The following is a 6,000-nucleotide window of genomic DNA, read 5'->3' as shown; positions in this document are numbered from 1 at the left end:
AAGAAAGAAAGAAAGAAAGAAAGAAAGAAAGAAAGAAAGAAAGAAAGAAAGAAAGAAAGAAAGAAAGAAAGAAAGAAAGAAAAAGAAAAAATGGTGAAATGTGATAATGAGCACCTGAGAAAGCCAAGGGGCAGGTGCATGTTGAGTAATGCAGAGTAGCAGCAGTGCATGGCAGATCCACTCCACAGCCTACTCAATTCTGCCTGCACATCACAGAATGAGAATGAACACTTTGTCTCAACCCAATGACCAGAAGATATTCAAGATCTCTGCATTAGCATCAATGTATTGAGGGCTTGAAAATACAACACTAACCTAGAGCAAATTGACACATGACAGGAAAGGGCAAAGATGGAAAGTGGGAATTTAATATATCTTGCACCTGGCATCTTATTGACACAAAATTACGTTGCATCTTGTGAAAGGCCCTTGACAGCCTAGCCTAGGTAAGGATGAAGGAGAGACTCCTGAGTATTTTGCATGTTATCAGCCCAGATACCATTGTGCTCACTAGATCTTTGAATCCCCTTCTCTCCTGCCTGGTTTTTAGGTAGACAGTAACAGGTAATCTAAAATCAATTAGTAAATTAAGTCATCCTGGCCAGATGAGTTGCTGAGCTTACCCTTTTATCCTCTTGGAATATCATGATGTTCACACTTAAAAATCATCATTTCACTAAGGTCTGGCTAATTCCTACTACACTAGCTATATCTGTGCTCTGTAGCAAAATTACTCTGTGCCTCTGAGTTTCTAATTAAAAAATATCTTGATAATATCTAAATGTTCTTGGCTTCTATAATCATATAAGGAAACTAAATATTTTTTTCAATCATAATAAAAGGCTGATTGAGATCAGTGCAGAGCAACTAATGTTCACCGAATTATTACTAGCTTTATTGCAACAACTGTGAGAAGGTTGTCTCCTATATACTCATTTTATAATTGAGGACACTAAGGTTCAGAGATGTTAAGTTACTTGTCCTAAGTTGCACAGTTGGTCAGGGGAAAGCCAGGACACAATTTGCTTTCTTCCAATGGAAGAAAGGAATTGCTTAATGGAATTAGAGCTTCATGACAATGCATAATTTAGGATTTCTGCTGAGATGGTTGAAGGAATAGCTCTAGTCGATCATCAATTTAACATGATGGAAAGCAAACTGGTTTTGGAAATAGGAATCCTATATTCAAGTTTCAGCTTTTTAACACCTTTTTTCAGGAAAGGTGTAGATAATAAATATATTTCATTTTCCTTCACCAAGAAAACAGCTAATGCACAGGATAGGAAATTGTGGTGCCAGGAACTGATTAAAGTGAACATTTGAAGGTCCTGGAAAAGACAATATTCAGAAAACTAATGCCTAGAATGTGGGCTTCAGAATGAAGTTTCATCAACTCCCTTGTACTTGATTCAAGAAAAGGAAATTTATGTATGTTGAATGTAGGTGGTTACTTGGGCTATAATTCAAAACTCCTTGAGCTACACTCTTAAATGGATGCATTTTATTATATGCTAACTATGTGTCAGTAAAATTGAGTTGTGACTCTAAACAGGTTTTATTAATTTGATACATGTAAAAAGTAAAAACTTCAGCTTAATTCTTTGTGAGCTAGTTCAAATTTTAGACATAATTTCAGCTATTAATGTTATATATTTTAGAAAATAAATAATAAATTGCTTTGCATCCTTAGTGAGTACTCTAAAAGTATTTTTATTTCCCTTGAAAATGCTTTCTTTGGGCCTCCCTAGTAGCATAGGGATTAAATTATTAGCACTATCAAGCTATTACCACCCACTGTGGCATGATTTTATACCCAGCAGACCTCTCTTGTCTAGCTCCTTGTTCCTCCCATCAGTGAATTTCACTGGATCTACCTGTTCTGCTCCTCACTCTGTCTCTGGTGAATCCTCTCACCCCCTGCACCTCTAGCCTATTCCTCAGTTTTTGTATGCATTAATAACAAAATGCTTTCTTCCATTAGAAAAGTTGGCATATTCATAAGTGCTTGAAGTTTCAAGAGTTGCAAAAACACAATACATGGAGTGATGCACAAAGTAATGAAGTTGGTCCTTATCTTAAGAAGCCTGCATTAACTTTATGTAAATGCACACTGAACATAAAACAATAATTAAAATAAGTAAATTAAGTGGTACAGACAGTACATATACAATGGTGTTATTTATGAGGCTAAATCAATGAGTTTGGAGTTAAGAACAGGAGAGGTTTCCAGGAGTTATTCTTACATGAGGAAATGCCAAAACATCCATTACATAGGGGAGTTTTTAAGCTAGGACTAAGAGAGAGTGTACAGTCTCCCAATAATGAAGAAAAGGGAATGTATTATATGCTAACTTAGCAAAAGAAGTCAAAATAACATTCAGTCCAACCAAACCATAATTCTTGTGCTTAGAATTTCAAACCTACATACAATTAACTAACTAAAGGAGATGACAAAGAACCAAGATAAATTCAACAGTTTTTTATTGGATTTTATTCTGTTACTCATTACCTCAGGGAATGAAAAGAGAGTCTGTTTGTTGGGTATTACCTGAAAAATAGTCTCTATTTCCAAATGTTGTAATGCATAATGCAAGGAACAGAGATTATTTTGTCTTCATTTTTTTTAATGTGCTACAAAGCAATTCTACAATATTAGCAAATGATTGACATTATGTAAATGTACATACGTTCTCAGTGATATTGTCACTTTCACTTATTGTGAACAAAAAGGTTTGTTTATGAGATAAATACCCACAGATATCAACAGCCCATAATTTTTTTAATTGACAGTCTACCCATCAGTTTACTGTGGAACAACTGTTGTGTGCAAATATGAGTAAGGGCAGAAACTGTAACACTTTCTGTGGGAGAACTAATATCCCATTACTGAATTTTACCCACTTAGTCTCTAAACATATTGAAAAAGAAAACAGTGGCCAGTGGAGGTCAAAATTGATCCTGAATTGAAGATCATAGCTTAGATGCGAGAATCAAATAGGTAGCTAATGCCAAACCCCCCAATGTAGAGGCTTCCCCACCTAGTGTCTTACATGGTAAGAGGGGGGAAAAAAAACTGCTTTGAAAAACTAAACAAATTGTGTTTCTGGTAGGTAGCTTGCTTCAAAGAGGAAGAAGTGGTAGCTCTGAAATGAGCTGGTATATAGCAGTTAAACCTAATTTTTCTACCCAATTGTATCAATTAGATATATCACACAGTGCACTGCCCCTGAGTTGAAGTAAAGGGAAAGATTGACTTCCTTTTCCAAACAGGAAGAGTAAGCATTATGTATTTCCTATAAACTTCCCTCCCTTTATTTTTCAAAATCCCTTAAGTTGTTTCCTAAAGCACACAATCAAGCAGGAAGGAAAACATGTCCCATCGTCATCAGGTTGCCTTTCCATTACAAACTACTGCTCTTTGGGAATTATCCTGGGACCACTACTAGTCATTTTAGATCTTGCTAAAACTGATGGGAACAACATGTATCTAAGCTACATGGCCACCTCTGTACCCAAGAGTAAATCTATTTCTTGTTCATTTTTCCATTCCAAATGATAGCCAAACATATTATCCATAGAGCATTCCAGAAATTCTGCATTGACATTAAATACATTTCAATAGTGAATATGGCCACAAGCATAGGGACACCCCAAAATGAATAAAAACATTCTCACTTCATCAAATTACAAGGGAGAACAGCTAAGTCCCCTGGCAAGAAAAAAAAGAAAGAAAGAAAGAAAAAAAAACACAAAGTATTAAAGTTCAAATACCTAAATATAAGGACTCAAATTATTTTGTTCTTTCGAGTGTAAAGTATAAATCCCCACATCCTTAAATCCAAACCTGATCCTTTTCAACAAAAGCCTGGTGGAGAGGAATTGGGATTCTTTAAGCAGTTTCAGAAAAAGGACTTAATTCCTTTGGGATTATAAATGATCAGGTCTCTGATGTATTTCAACTTTAAGTATTCCAGTGAGAGAATCGGATATACATAACTACTAAGGATAGCTGGGCAATACCAAGTTGCCAGAAGCCAGTACTTAGTGTTGAAAGGGCTGTCGGGAAGGAAAGTGGAGCTTGTGATGCTTTCAGTCTTGCTAAAATGCCATTGCTGGCGAAGCTAAAATGTCTAGACATCCCAATGGGGGACGTAAAAAAAAACTGCAGAAGCCAGATGATCCTGGCTTGACGTTCGCCGAGGTATCGGGTAGGGGCTGCTGTCTGAGTGCACTTGCTGGTACCCTCCAGGGCCTCCAACACCACCGCTATTCTGTCCAATCTTCGAGGCGCCTCCAACCGCCCATCAGCGGGAGCCCAACGGTTCCTGTCTATGGCCTACTACTTTGACCGAAAAGCTGTGGTTTTGAAGAACTTTGCCCAGTAATTGTTTTCTTCGACTCCTGAGGAGCAGGAATGTGCTGAGAAACATATGATGCTGTAGATCCACGGAGGTGAAGGAATCTTCTCTGGGGATGGTGAGGAACAAGAGCATACAGAACTGAAGGCAACCGAGTTTCCCTGACGCTTGGAAACGAGTGCGAATCAGTTACTACTGGAACTGCACAAACTGGCCACTGACAAGAAGGACTCCCAAATGTGTGACTTCCTTGAGATTCATGCCTTGCAGTAACAGGTAGGCGAAAGTCATCGAAGAATTAGAGGACAGTGTAACCAGCCTGCGAGCAACGGAAGGAAGTGTCCTCTCCTCGTTCTGGTCCATCCCCTCCCCCTCCCTCGTGTCACCCTGAGCCGCCCACCTGGCTTGGTCTAGTGTCTGTGACAAGTGAAATCTAGAGCTCAGCTGAAGCAGGTTTTCCCAGGGCCACGAGGTATCTACATGTTCACAGATGCTGTCCTTGCATTTCTGGATTACTTTTCCTTTTCTGTAATTGTAAATATTTCTGTTGTACCATAACATCTACTTACTTATCCATGTTCTGCATTTTTACTGTCCTTTCAAATGAAATAATTTGACACCCCCTCTCCAAACTAAAATAACTCAGAAAAATCTCCCAGAATCTGATTCATTTTTGGCTCTTTATACAGGCTATATTTTGGGCAGAAGGTAGGAAACTAGGGGATCCTTTCTTTTCCATGCAGTTTATATTTATCAAATTTCCTAACCTCTGTTTTCTCATGGTGACATGTGAGATTTTACTCCTTGTTCTTGAGAAAGGGTGAAAACAATGGCATACTATTATTTACTTATTCACTGACTTTTTGTTGTTGTTGTTGTTGTTCTTTTTTTGTCTTTCCTTTTCAGTTATTGCCACTACTTCTTGAGATAAATGCTGAGAACAAAGACATTCACCACATCTTCATTTGGTTGTACTATAAGTCACCCTTTAACTATTACAGAAATTGTTGCTGTTGTTTCTGAAGCTTGTCCTTAGGGAAGTGGTCAGATCAGCATCATCAGTACCATCGGGAATTTGTTAGAACAAAAAGTATGGCCCAATGGAAACATCTGAATCAGAAAGTTTGGAAATGAGGCCTGACAGTCTGCTTTAACAAATCCTCCAGGTGACTCTGATGCATGCTCATCCTTGAGAATCATTCTCCTTTAGGAGGTATTGGCATATTTTTTTCTTTAAAAAGTCAGTGAGTCTATACTGCATCTACTCAGCTCTGCATCTGGAGATAAAGTCATTTTAGGCTAATAGGAATGGCAGTATTCCAATAAAACTTTATTTACAAAAATATTTGACAAACTGATTTGACCTGTTGGTATAGTTTAATTATCCCTGCCCTAGGGGATTATAATAGAACAGTAATTCTGCCTATGTTCTTCAAGATAATAGCACTTTTCAATTGACATATTTGTGAAATATTCTCTCAGAGCATAGGCCCATAATAATTCAATCATCACTAATTCTTTTAGAACCATTCATTCTTATGTGTATAAAAATAAGATGCATTTAAGATAACATTAATTTCTCTAGCAAGTATCTTCCTTGGCTCTGAATATATGACAGAATTTGTCAACTAGATTTTGTGAA

This window comes from Condylura cristata, unplaced genomic scaffold (genome assembly GCF_000260355.1).
Source record: "Condylura cristata isolate star-nosed mole 26May11 unplaced genomic scaffold, ConCri1.0 scaffold00020, whole genome shotgun sequence".
Lineage (NCBI taxonomy): Eukaryota > Metazoa > Chordata > Mammalia > Eulipotyphla > Talpidae > Condylura > Condylura cristata.
The sequence above is the reverse complement of the archived record's forward strand: the minus strand, read 5'-3'. Positions refer to the sequence as shown.